We start from the raw sequence: 17,411 nt of genomic DNA, 5'->3' as shown, positions 1-17,411 counted from the left end.
TTCCCATTCTATCATATAGCCCATCTTTCTCATCTTCAAATTAGAAACAAAACACATTAATCTGAACTTACAAAAGTCCTGCATTCCCTCTTAACTATTACTCATTAGAAATAGTCATTGTACCATTGTTATCAGCAAATAGGACATCAATAAAACTGCATATTAATTTACAGATTATATGTTGAGAGGAATCAGCAAAGTCTGTGGAAATGGTGTTTTTACTGACTGACTACTTCATTAATAATCCAAATCTGAGTGTGTTCTACACAGTTTATATGCACCAGTTTCTTCCTGGGAAAAATTAGTAACTATACTATAGCATACACTATAGAATTACTGTGAGGGTAAAATGATAGGAAAACCATTGCCTTTCTGTATCTTGTTTCTAATTAGTATTGAGTCTGTCGGTTTCTGGAAGAGATCAACTATAGGCACTTGTCCAAGCTACATACTTACAGTAAGTATCATCTACTTTAATGCTTCTTAAACACTTTCAATTTCAGTCTAAGCTCTCTTGATTATGTGTGTCACACAGATGTTAATGATCCTGTTAAGCTCCACAGTATTGTCCTTCATTTTAGTTTTTGTCTATAACTGACTGATCCTTTTAAATTATGTCATAACCTTTATTTTTTTTCCTTTTTTCCAATATAGTGATAGTGTTAACTTTTCTCAAGTTACAAATCCTAGATGTGGGGCTACTTCAAAAGAATTCTAGGAGCTGCTATTTCCAACAATGTTTTCTTTTATTTTTTTGGTTGTGAGCCTAGCCTTTAACGGCTGAACCATCTCTCCAGCCCTGTTTTCTTTTATTAATTGTTCTATTATCTTACACATAGAATTTTTTTGTTTGTTTTTTGAGACAGGGTTTCTCTGTGTAGCTCTGGCTGTTCCAGAACTCACTCTGTAGACCAGGCTGGTATTGAACTGAAAGAAATCTGTCTGCCTCTGCCTCCCTGAGTGCTGGAATTAAAAGTGTGCACCACCACTACTTGGCAGAAATTTTTTTTTAAAGAAGAGCATAAATCAGTAAAAGAAAGTTTTAATAGCATGAAGGAATTAAAGAAGTTTTCTGTATTTTTAAATAAGAGGTTTTGTTTATTCTTTGCCCTCTTTCAAAAAAAATTTACTAATAACTCCATGAGTCCAATCAGTACTGCCTACATGGGCATGAGTGCTGGGCCATGCACTGGGGCCTGGGCAACCTACCAGCAGCCACATCCTCGAAGGAGAGTGGTCTTCCCTCACTGGGTAGCCATCAACTACCAGTAGCTCCCCAGCCAGTGTTGTGGCCTGAGGAGGAGCTCTCTTTCATTCACACTGGCATTTTGATCTTGATATTGGGAAGGTCTTATGTAGGTAACCACATCTTCTGTGGTTATATGTGCAAAGCCCATGTCATGTCTAAAATTAAGAATTTCATAGTTCTCCTACCCATTGACAAGCTCTTATGCTCCCTCTGCTCCTTCTTACAGTGTGTTTACTGAGCCTTGACCGGTGGGAGTTTGACATAGATGACTTATCCATAGCTGAGCACTCAAAAGTTACTATATTCAGTAGTTTGACCAGTTATGCATCTCTTCATTAACCACTTCCCACTTCTCTGAACAAAGTTGGGAGCAGCAAAAATACGTGGGAATAAATGTGAACATTTGGAAGGTAATTGACAGCATGACCAATTAGCAGAACAAAAACAGATGGTTTTCCCTGCTGTGAGAAATATGATCTCTTTTAGCCACAGGGTTTTGACTAGGTGTACAGTACCAGGTATGAGATCCTTTCCCATGGAGCAGGTCTCATATCCAACAGAAAGTTGTTGGTTGCCCTCATAACCATGCCACTATTGCACTGGTGGATACATTTTACCAGGCATTTTAGTACTGTAGCTTGCAGAATCAAGTGCTGGGTAAGACGACAGTTGATGTGTTTTTCTCCTTCTTATGGCTTGCACCTTCTGACACTATGGAGGCTAGTAATCAGAGTTTCCTGGGCTATTTGAGGTTGATTTCTCTATGTCCAACATCCAAAGTGAGTTGTATCTTCAGAAGTAGGGTTTTACCAAACAGTTATGGTGGGCAACCAAAACTAGACTTAGCTATAAAATATTGTCACCATTCAGGAAAAAAAAAAATAACAACTCCATGACCATTAGTCATTCCCTGTCGACTCTCTCATACTCTCTCATTTCTATGTAAATGCCTAATCCCAGGCAATTACTTATCCTCTTTCTATTGTTTATCTATGTTTAGACATTTGGAAACCTTCCTTCTACTTACTGTGATAATAAATTTCAATATCTTCCATTCTTCTTCCTACCACCCAAAATTTTAGTTTGCTAAGCTTTTATGAAACAATCCTATTTGTCTTTTTGTGTCTGGCTTATTTCACATTAAATAATGTTCTCCAAGTCTATCCATTTTGTCATGAGAAAACATTTCTTGTATTTTATGGTATATAGTAATTTTTATTCATTTCTACATATTTAAAATTTTACTTTGAGACTTCCTTTTTGACCCATGTGTCGTTTCAAAAACACATTGCTTAGTTTTCAATGCTTAAATATTTTTGTTTTGTCATTTTTATATCATTTTTTTTATTCCATTTTGTCAAAATGCACTGTTTTTTTCATGTCATTTATTGCTAGTTTGTTGATTTGGAGCTTATAACCTCAGATCTGGCAAGCTCCATAGTTTGTGATATTTCTGCTGAATTGTTTGTAGACTCTGTATTTGATCTTTGGCTTGATGAATAAAACAAAAACAAAAGAATAAGACACTAAGTTTATATCAGACAAAGTAGACCTCAGAACAAAGAAAATGGTGAAGGAGAAATGTGTTTGAAGTGAGTTTTTACAGACATCTTTAGTTGAGTCATATTTAAATCTGATCAAACAATAACTCTTTTCCAACTAGTTTATTAGTTTATTTAGAATTACTATTGACATAAGACTTGCCATGTTTAAATTTATATTATATATATATATATATATATATATATATATATACTTTGGTAATTTCATACAATGTATTTTGATCATATTTATCTCCCATTGCTCCCCCTAACTCCACCCAGATACATTTTTCCTTCCTACCCCTTCATAGTGTACTCTTTTTGTAAATAATCCAATGAGGTTAATTTGTGCTGCCATATACTTCTTGGTGTAGGTCTGTATTAGAGTTTCTATTGCTGTGAAGAGACACCATGACCATGGCAACTCTTACGAAGAAAAACATTGCATTACGGTGGCTTACAGTTTAGAGGTTCAGTCTGTTACATCATAGTGGGACATGGCAGCATGAAGGCAGACATAGTGCTGGAATCATAGCTGAGAGTTCTACAACTTGATCCATAGGCAACAGGAAGTGAACTATGACACTGGGTATGGCTTGCGCATATATGAGACTTCAAATCCTATCCCTACAGTGCCACACTTCCTCCAACAAGATCATACCTACTTCAACAAAGCCACACATCCTAATAATGCTACTCCCATTTGGGGACCATTTTCTTTCAAACCACCACAGGGTTTGAAACGGGCGCATGGGTGACCTATGAAAGGCTACTACACCTTTAAAGAAAACTGACTCTTCTTACCCCAGAAGACATCAGATGCCCCATAGTTCCTCAATTAGTGGGTAGTGCTAGATTGTTGACTGGCTTGATAGTTTTAGGCAGACAACCATTAATGCTATGAGTTCATGAATGCAGCCCTGGAGACACTGATTTACTCAGTCCTCCTTGATCTCTATCTTATAGTTTCTCTCTGTTCTCTCTTCCTCCAAATTTCCTGAGTCTTGATGGGCTGCTCATGCACATGCTCAGGGGTGGGGGTGAGGTGTGGTGTTTCAGTGCAGTTATTCTCTACATTTTGACCAGCTGTGAGTTCCTGCATTAACCATAGTCTACTGCCTCAAACACCTTTTCTGATGAAGACTAACAGCTGCAATAATCTGTGGGTAAAGAGATGAGAATTAGGAGAGTAGCGTGATGCTGTGCCTATTTAATAGAATGATAGTAGTAGATAGTTGCAGGTTCACCCCTGAGGCCAGCAGTTGCCATTTTAACTTTTGTTCTTTCTTCTAGTTTGTGTTTCTGGGTCCAAAGCCATTGTTTGACTACTTGAAATAATTAGGTTTTTTTTAATCTTGTTTTATTTTAATGTTTTTGAAAATATCCCTTGGAATAGTTTGCTTGGTGGCCCCTTACAGAGGTATCAAACTAATCATACATGCTACATTGTGTTGATAGCAATACTTCACCACTGCTACTGAAATATTAGAAACTCCTTACCTACTTCAATTTTAAAATATAAGTCTTTCAAACATTTCCACACACACAAAACTCACCAACAGATAGTACTGCAACTGCTGTTTCAAGCAACCAAATCGATGTAGGAATTCACGATCGTGCTTTATCATATTTACCCCTACTCTACACAGCCTATTGCTGTTTCCTTTCTGAAGTGCCAGTTCTGCTTTTATTACCATTGATTTTCTGGTTAATGAGAAGTCTTTAGCTACTGATGAAGGCTAGACAAATGTTAGAGGAATATTCTCTTATTTCTCCTTTTTCTTAAAAAAAAAAAAAAAAAAGCAGAACAATTTTATTTCTGGGAAACTAGTCTTACCAGTTGCCGAAGTGAGGACTACAAACTCTTTCCTTTCAATAAAATCAGTGTGCCAGTGTCTTCTGGAGCCTATGTTTTCTGGTTAGAGATTCTTGTTCCTTCACACTGGGATTCCCCTGTATTCAGAACATTGTTTCTTTGAAGCTTTTGCTTTTGTCATGATTTTCAGCACAGTATGATGTGCCCTTGTATATATTGAATAAGAATTGTCAATTTTTCCTGAAGATCACTGTCATTTTTAATTCCTCTCCTGTGTCTGTCCGTTGAACTTTATTGTTGCTGTTGGGTTTCTTGGTTCCATGTGGTTCTCCGCTCAGCAGTGCTGTTTCCTCGCTAAGGTTTTGTGTTCCATTTGTTTCCCGGAACTTGTAATTTCTCACTGAAGCAATTCTGTGGTTGCTGCTTTTAAATCTTTCTCATATACTGACAACATCTGATTCGTTTTACTTTTGGCTTCAAAACAGGAGAACAATGCTTCTGGCCCATCTTTCATGACCCACTGTTGTTGGGCAATGCCACTAGAAATGAGAAACACCTGCCAGGAATGTCTTTTACTTCTAAGTACAAAACCTGGAATGCCCAATATTGCAGGTACCGTATCTACCTTCTACTGTGGGTGGGGTACTCATAATCATAGGTCTTCTTCAGCAACTAGGTAGAGGCAAGGAAAAATAGAGATTGTTTGTCTTCTACACATAGATAGCAGAGCAAGAGGCTTATTGTCTGCATGTTCTGTTGGATGGAGTGCTGGAGTCATTGGGTCAAGATGACCTACTGTATTGGATCGTATTTGGTGGATGTATTTGTTGCCTGTCTCTAGGCAGAGAGTGAGGAGACATCAGACTTGTTGGTGTCACTAACACTAGTGAATGGCCTACTTTTGCTAGTGGGCAGAGACATAGGTTTGCACAAGTATATATGTATATCTAAAGATCTGAAGTGATTTTGCTTTTATTTCCTTCACTTTAAGCCTATTGTGAAATGTCACAGTGATTTCTGGGGTCTGGCAGAAGGAAAACTTCATTCAGAATGATCAAGGGCATGGCATGGCTGGCCTGAGAAGATACATGCAGGGGAGGCCACACTGGGGAAGCTGGAAGAGCACTGTCTGCCCTGCTGACAGATAGGTAATGTTCCAAGAACAGAGGAGATGGATGGTAAGCAGTATGCTCAGCAGCTTCCAACTTATGTAGCTCAATCCAGCCATCACCGGCAGTAGCCAATGAGTTGGCGATCAATCAGCTCGGCTGCCCTAAATTCACCCTCAGTGGAGATGATGGCTGCCTTCTTCTGCTGCTCAGCCTTTTCCACCACAAATCTGTCCCTCTCTGCTTCATGCTGAGCCACTTGTTTGGCTTCCACTGCCTCTGTGAACTCCTTCCCAAAAGTCAGATGTGTCAGGTACATGTCATCCAGGATAAGCCCAAATGTTGCTGCTCGCTCTGTGCATCATTTACCTAGACTAGCTCTTGCTTATTGTTGGAGTTTTTCATCAGGACCACCAGCCATTTCCCAAATAATCACAAAGACTTAATACTAATTATAAATGATTGGCCAGTAGCTTAGGCTTGTTGTTACAACTTAAATTAAAGTATATCTTTAATCAACCATGTGGCTTTTACCTCTATGCCATTTTGTGTGTCCAACTTGTCCTGAGTCTGGCTGGTGACTTCTCAGACTCTGCCCTTCTTCTCAGCTCCCCCTACTCTGGCTCTCCCACCCAATCTCTTCCTGCCTAGCTGTAGGCCAATCAGTTCTTTATTCACCAATGAGAGTAATACATATTTCAGTATACAAAGGTTGTTCCATAGCACTTGCTGGGTGATAAATTGTCCAGCATCAAATTGAGCCACTACTGACTTGAGGATCTCTGTGTTGATGGATAGCAGCACCAGCTCATCATAGTTCTCACCAGTGCTGGTGTAGACATGAGAAAGCTAGGTGGCTGGAAGAGGATGCATAGTGGGATGTTGACTTTCTGCAAATATTTGCTACCAGTGATGACATGGTAGAGAGCAGCAGTCAAAGATAATTGGTTCTTTACCCAAGGACTGAGAAAGTGAGTCTTTCCCCCTACCACAGAGTCCTGTACCCCACAGAATCAGTCAAAGATGACAGCTCTGTGCCCAGCATCCATATTATATAAGCAGAGTTCATCATGCCTCCTGCAACTGCTAAAGTTAGCCTGAACTTTCTAATGGACTCAAACAATTTGGCAGCCATGATTCATTCTGCTGCACCCACTGACACTTGCTTTTACTCTGACTGTCCCGTGATTTCTCCAGCCACACAAGTGTATTTTAAGATCACTTCTTGAGCTACTTCTCTTCCATCTCATCTTAGACCTTGTTTTATCAATGTTATCCCCTCTGCTGTGACTTTCTGCTTACTAATGTGCCTTTTTGTTTGTTTGTTTGTTTTTTGTTTCTTTCAAGACAGGGTTTCTCTGTGTAGCTCTGGCTGGAAGTAGCCTGGAACTCAGAGATCCACCTGCCTCTGCCCCCGAGTCCTGGGATTAGAGCCACGTGCCACCATCGCCTGGCTTTAACATGCTATTTTATTTATCAGCATGCCTTCTGTTTAATTGAACCTGCTCCTTTGTTTATTTTTTTTCCTACTAGTTGGTGTTATTTTGATGCTATTTTGCAGTTTTCATCTTTTATTGACAATATTGACACTAGAAATGGGAAAAGTTAAATAATTCAATCACTGACACATTAATATTAAAGAGAACAACATTCACCTTGAATTTCTTATACAAGTAATTGAGCAGATCTGTTATGTCAAAAAGCATTAAAAATAATTGCTACAAGGTATTCTAACAATTCCCTTTGTTCATCCCTCAAACTTGTTTAATTATTAAAAACATTATTGGCTGTAGAATGTAAGAGTTGTACAAAGATCAAGTAATTTATTCAGTAAATATTAATTCAGCAAATACTGGTAGATTACCAGCTACCTGCTGAGTGTTAATCTGCTCTAAGGAAGGGGGGCATCTTTCCTTTCTGTAGAGTAAGTCTTACTGTGTATGCTGCTTTCCTGAACCTTCTTGTATTAACTTCCAAGACAGAATAAGCAGCCTTGGTAGATTCTGTGTAACCTATAGCACCTTGGTTTCTTTCCTCACAGACAATCAATGTCTGGTGCCCCAGCATTGGTGCTGCAGAGGCAGGTGTCCTAGAAATACCCCAGGAGCTGCACTGGCAGCTGGGAGGCTGTAGGTAATAAACACAGCCAAGCCTTCTCTCACGATCCCTAGATTAAGGAAGCAGAAGGGCCTATGATAGCAATTACCAGCCGCACCAGCATTTATGTAGTGCTATTTCAGGACCACGCCTCCTGATTTCTTACTTGGATTTTACCTGAAGGTACGGTTGTTGACTCTGAACAATTATTAATAAAATGATAATCTTCTCCTTCTGAGAAGCAACACTCACATTTACACCAGAGGAAGTTGTGGGTGTAGCTTTCACGTACATATTTCTTAACATTGAGAGTTCCCTGTTCAGCTGGAAACTTGTCATGCCCATTATATTTCTTAGCTGCCCAGATTTCTGTTTCCCAATATATTTGTTACAAGCTCATCACTATATAGTTGTTAATGAGGGGAGGTTACTAATCAGGTGAATTTTAGGGTTTGCAGCTTCTTTAGATCTTTTGGACTGTATGAGGCTAATCATTTCTGGAACACTAGTATACGATACATCAGTATTCCTTCTGGTTCATAAATCAAAGCTACCATCTTTCTTGCAAAGTTTCAAGAAGTGTGCAAACAGGCTTTCTTCAAAGGAACAGCATATTGAGCTCAGACTCTGGCTCCTACTATCTCTGGACACATTCTGGATTGCTAATGTCCTCTGTTCCCATGCTGATTCTTTAGACTCAAAGTACCAAAAAGAAGCCTAATTAACTGAGCCCACATCTCTCTTTCCTTTCCTTCTCACTACTGACAATTTTAACCTGTTCAATAGTAAGTAAGAGTTTAAAGCCAAGTAAGCTGTTATCAGATGGGTCTCAGAGGGCAAGACTGAATTGGATAGATGCCAACAAACGGTGGCATCCTCTGTGTGAGTATCCCTCTGAATGGACCATGCCTTGTCCTTTTTGAGTCTATGACTCTTTAAGAAGGCAATCACTGCTTTTCCTGAGAGGATTACCCCAGTTGACAATACCCTTTTCTTTGATAGGCCAACATGGAGAAACTGGTCAGATAACTAATGCTTTCTGTAGCATTTTCAAAGCACAATCCACTAATCTAAAAAGAGCCCCTCCTCTGGGTGTCAGTTGTCCTGGTTTTCCAGTAACTGGCATGAGTCCAGGATAAGGATTCTCAGTGGTAAAACTAGAATGTTCCCTGGGAAGCTGGGATAAAAAACTTGTCACCCTTCTTCTACTCTGTATTAGCAACTTTTACTGAATTTGTACTTCTTTCCTTTATTCTGTCATTCCTCTCTCTCTTAAATAAAAAACTGAAATTTTAAATATTGGAAATTAATTCAAGTTACAAATAGCTTGTGGATTAAGGCATGATGCAGATTGGACTTTCATTTTCCATGTTTGTAACAATTTCTAAGACATGAGTATGTAGACCCAAGGGGAAAGTTTCAAATACCTGGCCTCACCTCTCTTCTCAGCATGGGTCACAATATATCACAATTGAAATGAACCACTGTAGGTTATCAATGCATAATACCTCACAGATACCCATCACTGTGTGTAAGCTTTGGAATGGTATATGAGTTAGTCCTACTCTGATGTTTTCTCGGACCTTGTCTATGTATGTAAGCTCATCTTGGGGACCTACCAATAGTGTCTGTGAGAAACACTATGCACAGTTAAAACCAAAGCACAACTAACAGTCTAATTACCATAATGCTCTGCATGTTCTTTTGCTATTCCATGGCTGACTTTTAACATTCTTTCTATTATATCTTTGGAATGGACTCATTTAATAAAAAACAAGATTGTTACAGTCCCACTTTCTTCAACAGATTACTCTGTCTGCTTGCTATAAATAAGCTGAGAAATATAAATGCAGTTGGGGCAGTGCCAGATCATAATGTATTAACAAAAATCATTAGCATCATCATGACCACAGACTGAAATATGCCTCTACCTGGGGAACAGATCTTTGCAATCCTCTCAAGAGATGTCCCACTTTCTCCCAAGATTTCGGTTTTCCAGGGCCTGCATTGGGTCTTGCTAGTTCTTCTAAGTGCTCTCTGCAGGCTGTAGATGCTTATCTCTCTAGCTCAAAGCAGTTCATCTTCCTTGGAGACTCATGCCATGAGAATAAACCCTGCTTTCCTCCACCCTATCAATCTTTCCTCAGTCTCCTGTCTGCAGACTTTGAAGCTGCTCTCTTCTCCTCTGCCCTGATTATCACAAGCCTCCCACCAGGTCCTGTTCCTTTCTTCACCATTGCTTTGTCGTTTGTCTTTCTATTCACATCTTTAGGGAACACTGAAACCCTAGGCTTCAATATCCTACTCTCAGATCACAGCTCCTTTACAGACTACTTTCGTTTCAAAGGGCTGTTCAGTGCTTTCCACTTAGTATCCTCTGTTTTTCCAATGCTGTCCCTCAGAGAAGAAACTGAAAGCATGTGTGGAAATGTTAGACATGACTTGCCTTCTCAACTTTGCACCTTGAGACAGACCTTCTCTTCCAACATCATCCAGCTCTGGGAAGTTGTGGCTCCACTTACTCTAGGTTCACTCTACCGTGTGTGTTCATAATATACTGCCTTCTGTCTCTTCAGGTCAGTTCTAAATCATTTAACTTCATCTCTCATTTTGACTAAGAGATCCAGCTGTCAGCCTGTGAACTTATTCACATCCCTATGTCAAGAAGAAACAGAAAAAATCTCTCTATCATCTCCAGCTGGCACCTTTTTTTCCATAACACAATCACTACAGATGATCTGCATCTGATGTCTGGCTTCCTTAGTCCCCATTCCCATAGTGGTTTTGTTTGTTTTTATGTTTGTTTTTGTTTTTTGTCAACTAGACATAAGCCAGTCATCCAGAAAAAAGGAACCTCAATTGAGAAAATGATCCCATCAGATTGGCCTATAAGCAAGTCTGTGGTATCATTTTCTCTAGACTAGATTGGCCTTGAACTCATAGAAATCTACCTGCCTCTGCCTCTCGATTGCTGGGATTAAAAGCTTGTGCCATTATCACCTGGCTCATTTTGTTTCCTATAATGGTTGATCTTAGGAATATTTGATGGATAATATTATTACTAATTATTATTATTATTTTTATTATCATGTTTGGACAAGCTCCTGCTATGTAGGCCAGGATTACCAAAATCTAAGACAGGTATAAACATTATTTGAAACATTGTATCATTCATCATTTTCCTTGTTCTATTCATAAATCATTCATCACGAAATGTTTTATACTGAACACATTGTTTTTTATACTGAACACATAGCCACATGACAAACCATCATATTGTATGATGAATCAAATATATACCTCGATCTCTGGCTTCTCATCTAAGATTTTTATTCATGACATGTCTTACTTCATGACAATATTTACCATAATGTCTTAGAATTCTGAAAAAATATGTACATAGTTGAACTTGTCTTTTCAAACCTCTTATTTTTGTAATTGTTATGTGGATTTAACTATTTTTGCCACAAAAATCTGAAAATCTTAGAATATTTTCTGTTGTTGTTCCCTACATATACTTAGTACTTTTTATGTTGAATTCTTTTTTAAAATTTATTTTGTTTAATTAACATTTTTCATTTATTTTACATACAGACCACAGTTTCCCCTCCTTCCTCTCTTCCAGTTCCCCACACACACACTCCCATCTACCCCTGTTCCCATCCATTCTTCCTAAGTCTCCATTAAGAACGGGGCAGGTCTCCCATGGACTTGAATAAAGCCTGGCACATCAAGTTGAGGTAGGACCAAGATCCTCCCCCTGCATCAAGCCTGAATGAGGTAATCCAGCATGGAGAACAGGTTCCTAAAAGCCAGCTAAGTGCCAAGGACATGTCCTGATCTCACTGCTAGGAGCCTTACAAACAAGCTACACAACTATCACACACATGCAAAGGGCCCATGAACTCTGGACCAAGAGTTATGTTGGATTCTTTGAGAAGCATACAATGAACACAAGAAAGGAAAAGAGTTGGAAGAGGTTACTGAGGAAATGTACAAGAGAAGCAAAGAGGAGGGAAGGAGGCAAGAGAAAATGGAAAGAGAATTTATGTGGAAATAAAGAGAAAGTGTTTCAGTCATCTGATCTGTTGCATAAGAATATTATATACTAGGTATCCACACACAAATCTATATTTCTCATAGCTCAGGAGACTGGGAAATCCAAGGATAAGGAGCCAGTAGGTCAGTGCTTCCTGGTTGGTAGTTGGATGACTATTTCCCTGTATCATCATATAGCAAAAGGAAACATGAGTGTTTCTGGGATCTCTTATAGAGGTACTATAGTGATGTTTTGAATAAGAATATAATAAGAAAAGCTCATATGTTGGAATACATGGTCCCCAGTTGGTGGAACTATTTGGAAATGATTAGGAGGTGCAACGTTGGAGGAGGTGTGCCACTGGGAGTGGGCTTTGGGGTTTCAAAAGCCCAAGCCTTTCTTAGTCTCTCTCTCTCTCTCTCTCTCTCTCTCTCTCTCTCTCTCTCTCTCTCTCTCTCTCTCTCTCTCTCTCTTGCCTCATGGATGTTGTCTCATGATGTGCTCTCTCAGCTGCTGTTCCAGTTTCATACTTACCTGTCTGCTGCCATGCTACCTTCCATGATGTTCAAAGACTAACCCTCTGACCTGTGAGCTGTAAATAAATTCTTTGATAAGTTGCCTTGGCCATGGTATCTTATCATGGCAACAGAAAAGCAGCTAAGGCCTGGACAAACACTATTTATGAGAGTTCCTTCCTTGTGAACTAATCAGGTCCCAAATCTCTAACTGCAAATGCTATGAATTAAGGATAGGAATTCAGTAATAATTCCTTAGAGACTCAAATCTATTACAAGAAAGAAGGAAAGATGAATGGGTAAGAATAGAAAGTTTCAAACAGGCCAATGAGATGTTCCAAGTGGCAGTTCCTGGTTATTGGTGTTATATATTACAGGGTGGGAGGGATCTTGTCTACCATAACAATTGCCTTAATCAATTCCCCCAGGTATGCTTATGCATTGTCCAGAAACATCATGGGAAACATGGTTTTGTTGTAGATGCAGAGATAGAACTAAACAAATCTGTGACCATTTGTGAATTATATTTCACATTGCAGAAGATCTAATTAATGTACTGCATGACTACTATTTTCCAAACTTTATGCATGTAACCTCCTTAATATCTACACAGCTACTCCTTTCTCAGCCATTCCCTTACGCCTAACCTCATCCTCTTCTTATTCTGAAATACTAATTTTTCTCCTTGCCATCACCATCTCATTACCCAAGTTGCTGCCAAATATGCTCCTTTTTCACATGCAAATCCAATTTGGAAACTCCCCAACAACCAGATTCCAATCTTTCACTGGACACTCAGGAGCAAAAGCCAAGCTTCTTAGCATGGCAACAGAGACTTGCCAAAATATTCTACTGGGCCTGCCTCCCTGTAGCTCTTAACATTTCCCCACCGCCACTGAGTGCACAGTGCATTTCACTCACTAAATTTAAGTCAAACACAAATAGCCACATACCTCCTCCTGTGCTCACTTGCTTATATCTGCTTGTAGTTTCCCCGCTGTGGTTGCCTCGTCCTGACCTACAGCATAATTATTAACTGCTACCTAGTCAGTAGTCAATCTATAATCTTAAGTCAATGGCTCTTCTCTTTTGTCTGGGCAAGAGATAAGGATCTTCACACATTAGGCAACACTGATGCTTGAGTCTATGCCACAATATTCTGACTTAACGAGTTTACCACATGGAAGTGTGGTAGTTTGAAAAAAAAATAGCCCCAAAGGGAGTAGCATTATTAGGGGGTGTGGCCTTGTTGGAGTAAGTGTGGTTTTGTTGAGGAAGTGTGTCATTGTGGGGATGTGATTTGAGGTATCTTATGCTCAAGCTACTCCCAATAGGACAGACCACTTCCTATTGCCTGGAAGATGTAGAACAATCAGCTACCTTTCCAGCATCATATCTGCCTGCATGCCACCATGTCCCACCATAATGATAATGGACTGACCCTCTGAAACTGCAAGCTGCCACCTCAATTAAGTGTTTTTTTATTATAAGAGTTGCCATGGTCTTGGTATCAATTCACAGCTATAGATAGTTATTGAGAATATAAAGTGTCTTAATGCAAGCATATTGAGCATACACATCAGAACTGAGAATATAGCTTGTGAGTTCTCTCCCATGAGTCAAACTCCTAGCAGGAGTTTGTGTATACAGCAGGTGAATGTGCTTTTCATGTGTATAATATACTGTGAACAGCCTGGTATACATTTGAGTTACCTTACCTGGACATGATAAAAATCAGTTGTTTATTTTACTTTTAAAATGATGCTAAGCATGATGTAGGAAGGGGACATTAAATACCCTTATTCTCATGCTGTTCACTTCAGATTTAAATGATGATACAAAGAATTAGAACCAATAGCCACTACTCCTTCATTTTTGTCTCTGAGATATTCACTGTCTCAATCTAAGCCTGATGTGCCACTGTAGGTAAAGAAATAATGATTTACCTCTGTGTACATTTATACTCCATAGCAAGGACTTTTACAGTGTGGACTCACTGAACACACACATAGTATTTCTCAATGTTTGGAACTATTTTGAAAACAAAACCCTGGGTGAGTATGTTTTCTACTTGCCTCCCAAGTTACACTTTGGGTGCTTGGTGAAATCAGGCAAGGATGAACAAAATATAATTGCTTGCCTTATTGTACTCTTAAAATATATAGAGAAAAGTTTATTATCAGTCATACAATAATTGGAAGCAAGGCAGAAATGAATATTGTGATATATTACCTATGCCACTATAAAATATTTTATTATTTAGTAAAATGCCAAAATGTTTGGGATGTAATTAATGTTGAGAAAAAAAAACTATGTGTATTTCTAATGTTGTATCTGAAGCAAATAAATGCAATTCCTTATCCATGCCTTTTATAATGTGCACTTGAGTAAGAGTCTATTAAGTTTGTAGATAACTGTTATTTTCTCCTTTGTTATGTATTTGTTTAAAAAACAATTTCTTAAAAACTATAATAAAAATTTTAGAGATGCCAGAGAGTAAGGAAATGGGTATCAAGAGCTTGTATTAAATCCTAATTCTACCACAAATTAGTTGTCTTGCACTGAGAAAGTTAAATTAACTTTTGTTGGAAAAGATACCTCTTTAATTAAAAAGTTATACAACTTACCATATAGTATCATTACAAGAATTAAATGATGTACCATCTGAAGTGTGAACCTAAGTAGACTTTTTGTTAATGATTGATTTCAGTCACTGTTCCAGGTAAAGATAAAATCCCTGGAAACAGAAAAGCTTAGAAGTTTGAGTAACTTGTCCACACTACCTGCACTGCTAAGAACACTAAATCTGATAGACTCTATAAAGAGCTGATGAAAAGTAACTTATCAAACTTCATCACTGATATTTAGGTAGGGGTTGAACAAGAAATCCAGTCAGGGATCATGGTGCATATCTTTGGCCCAAATGCTTGGTAGGCTGAGGCAGAAGAACAATAAGTTTAAGGTCAGCCTGAGCCGCACTGTCTCAGACTCTCATACACTGACCAAACAAACACAACAGAAGAAAACAACGGCAACAACTGTGGTGTAATATTTTGATCGCATTCTGACAATAAAGTTTGCATGGAGTCAGAGGGCAGAGCTAGCCACTAGCTGACCAAAATTAACCATAGAGGTTTTGGAGGACTGAGAACAGAGGGGAGACAGGAAGTGGTAAAGCAGGGCTGAGAGAGGATCTTGGCCTTTTGGATGAAGGAACATAGGAGATAGGAAGTTACTGGTAGCTTGTTTGGCTCTTTGCTGATCGTTCAGGTTTTTACTCTGACATCTGACTCGTGGTTTTTTATTGATAAATAATAAATTAAACACAACAACAACAAACAACAAGCACCCAGAGGTACAGCTTGCTTATGTAATTTGCTAGACAAGTGACACAGCCAGGACTTGAGCCAGTCTAGGTTCTGGCTGCAATTGTCTGCAGACTGTCCCTGATTGTGCTACCCTTCTGAATTAATTTGGAGCAAGGCCTGGATGAAGAATAGTTGAGATTAAGTGAAAATAAAGTATTTTCTACCCTAGTATAAAGTATCTTTCAGCTTCACTTTGAGAAGGATGGAAAAATGAAGAAAGGACAAGGCAGTTTGAAGACTTTTAGTGAGGACGTGATAATAGGTAGAATAAAATAAACACAAAAACGAGAAGGAAAGAAACTAAGAGAATACTTATATCAGAAACACATTGGTTTCATGAATTTTGAAGGAAGTGACTGGTAGCAGAGAAAAAATACAGAGCTTGGGAGGAAAACATTTAACAGAAACAATATTAAGTGTGACAGGAGAGTTATAGGAACAAGGGACTAAATCCTGCTGATGCATAGATGGTGACTGTGGGCATTGATAAATTTGAACGTATCTGATAAATTGAATGCTATACCTGTATAGTTTGGAGCAGTCCACGGATTGATGTGGAAGATTAAATTACTTTCCATCATATGTTCACTCAATGATGAAGCACCATTTCTTCTGGAAGAATATTTCCCCTGACATATTGACTGTATGGCTTGTGTGAGCCAATGGGCTGTGGAGACATGGGGCTGGCAGAGGCTTGAGCAAACCTGTGAAGTATTTTTCATTTGTTTGCTTTCTGCTTTACCTTTGGCTGTGACAACACCACACTTAGATGGGTAGACCAAGAGACATGAGTGTTCTGTGGGGTAAGCTTGGATGTCTACAATTTGCCACTTCAACAAGCAAACTCAGGTCCAGCAAACTCCACCATATGGCAGATATACATAAAGCACAAAATAAAATGTTTCACCCAGTAAATCACTGAGGTTCAGGGTGATTTATTTAGCAATATACCCATGCGAGCCCAATGTGATGCAGGTTTGTCTGCAAACTTGCAGACAAAGAAAATGATTTTTAAAATATAAGCAATGAGCAACAAAGTCAACTTTGTCAAACTTGCATGGAAAAAGTCTAATGACACAAGAGAACAGAAATTTGAGGGCAGCAGTGTTATCACGGGGTAAGATAATGAGATCTAAAAGGGAGATAATCAAATTAAAAAAATCCATAAGCTTTCTAGACCTATCAAAATTGAAAAGGCCTAAAAGGATTATAGGTAACCTCTTCCAGAGTGGGAGGAAGGAAAAAGCTCCACAATAAGTCTGTATTTTTGTCAGCCTCTTGTGTAAAAAGTGAAGACAGACACTTATCTCCCATTTGAAGTCATATAAGCCTTTTATGTAATTTCAAATTAATTTAGGAAAATGAATTTAGGTAAGTATACAGAAATAAATGATGCCCCTAAGTCAACAGTATCTGTGATTTCAAGAAATTCAAATCTCTATTACCTTGCAACCCTAACTTCCACTAGTCATCCTGTATTGTTACTAAAAATCTGGCAATGAAATGACAGAGCAATTCAGTAAATGGAGGAGATTCTAGTTAAGAGAGCAAATAGTGTTATTCTGAATGAGGTCTATTTGATGGTGTTCTAATGCCTCTCTAAATCCTTCCCCTGCTAAATGCTGCTGTCATACTTCAGGATATCCTTCATTACTGTTCCCAGTTTCTTATGCCAAA

General features: G+C 38.7%; 1 pseudogene; it reads right to left on the bottom strand.

Moving 5' to 3' along the window:
• Positions 1-5,660: 5,660 nt before the first annotated feature.
• LOC114707764 lies at positions 5,661-6,850 on the bottom strand (annotated as a pseudogene).
• Positions 6,851-17,411: the final 10,561 nt, after the last annotated feature.

Source organism: Peromyscus leucopus, chromosome 6 (assembly GCF_004664715.2).
Source record: "Peromyscus leucopus breed LL Stock chromosome 6, UCI_PerLeu_2.1, whole genome shotgun sequence".
In the NCBI taxonomy this organism is placed as follows: Eukaryota; Metazoa; Chordata; class Mammalia; order Rodentia; family Cricetidae; genus Peromyscus; species Peromyscus leucopus.
The sequence above is the reverse complement of the archived record's forward strand: the minus strand, read 5'-3'. Positions and strand labels throughout refer to the sequence as shown.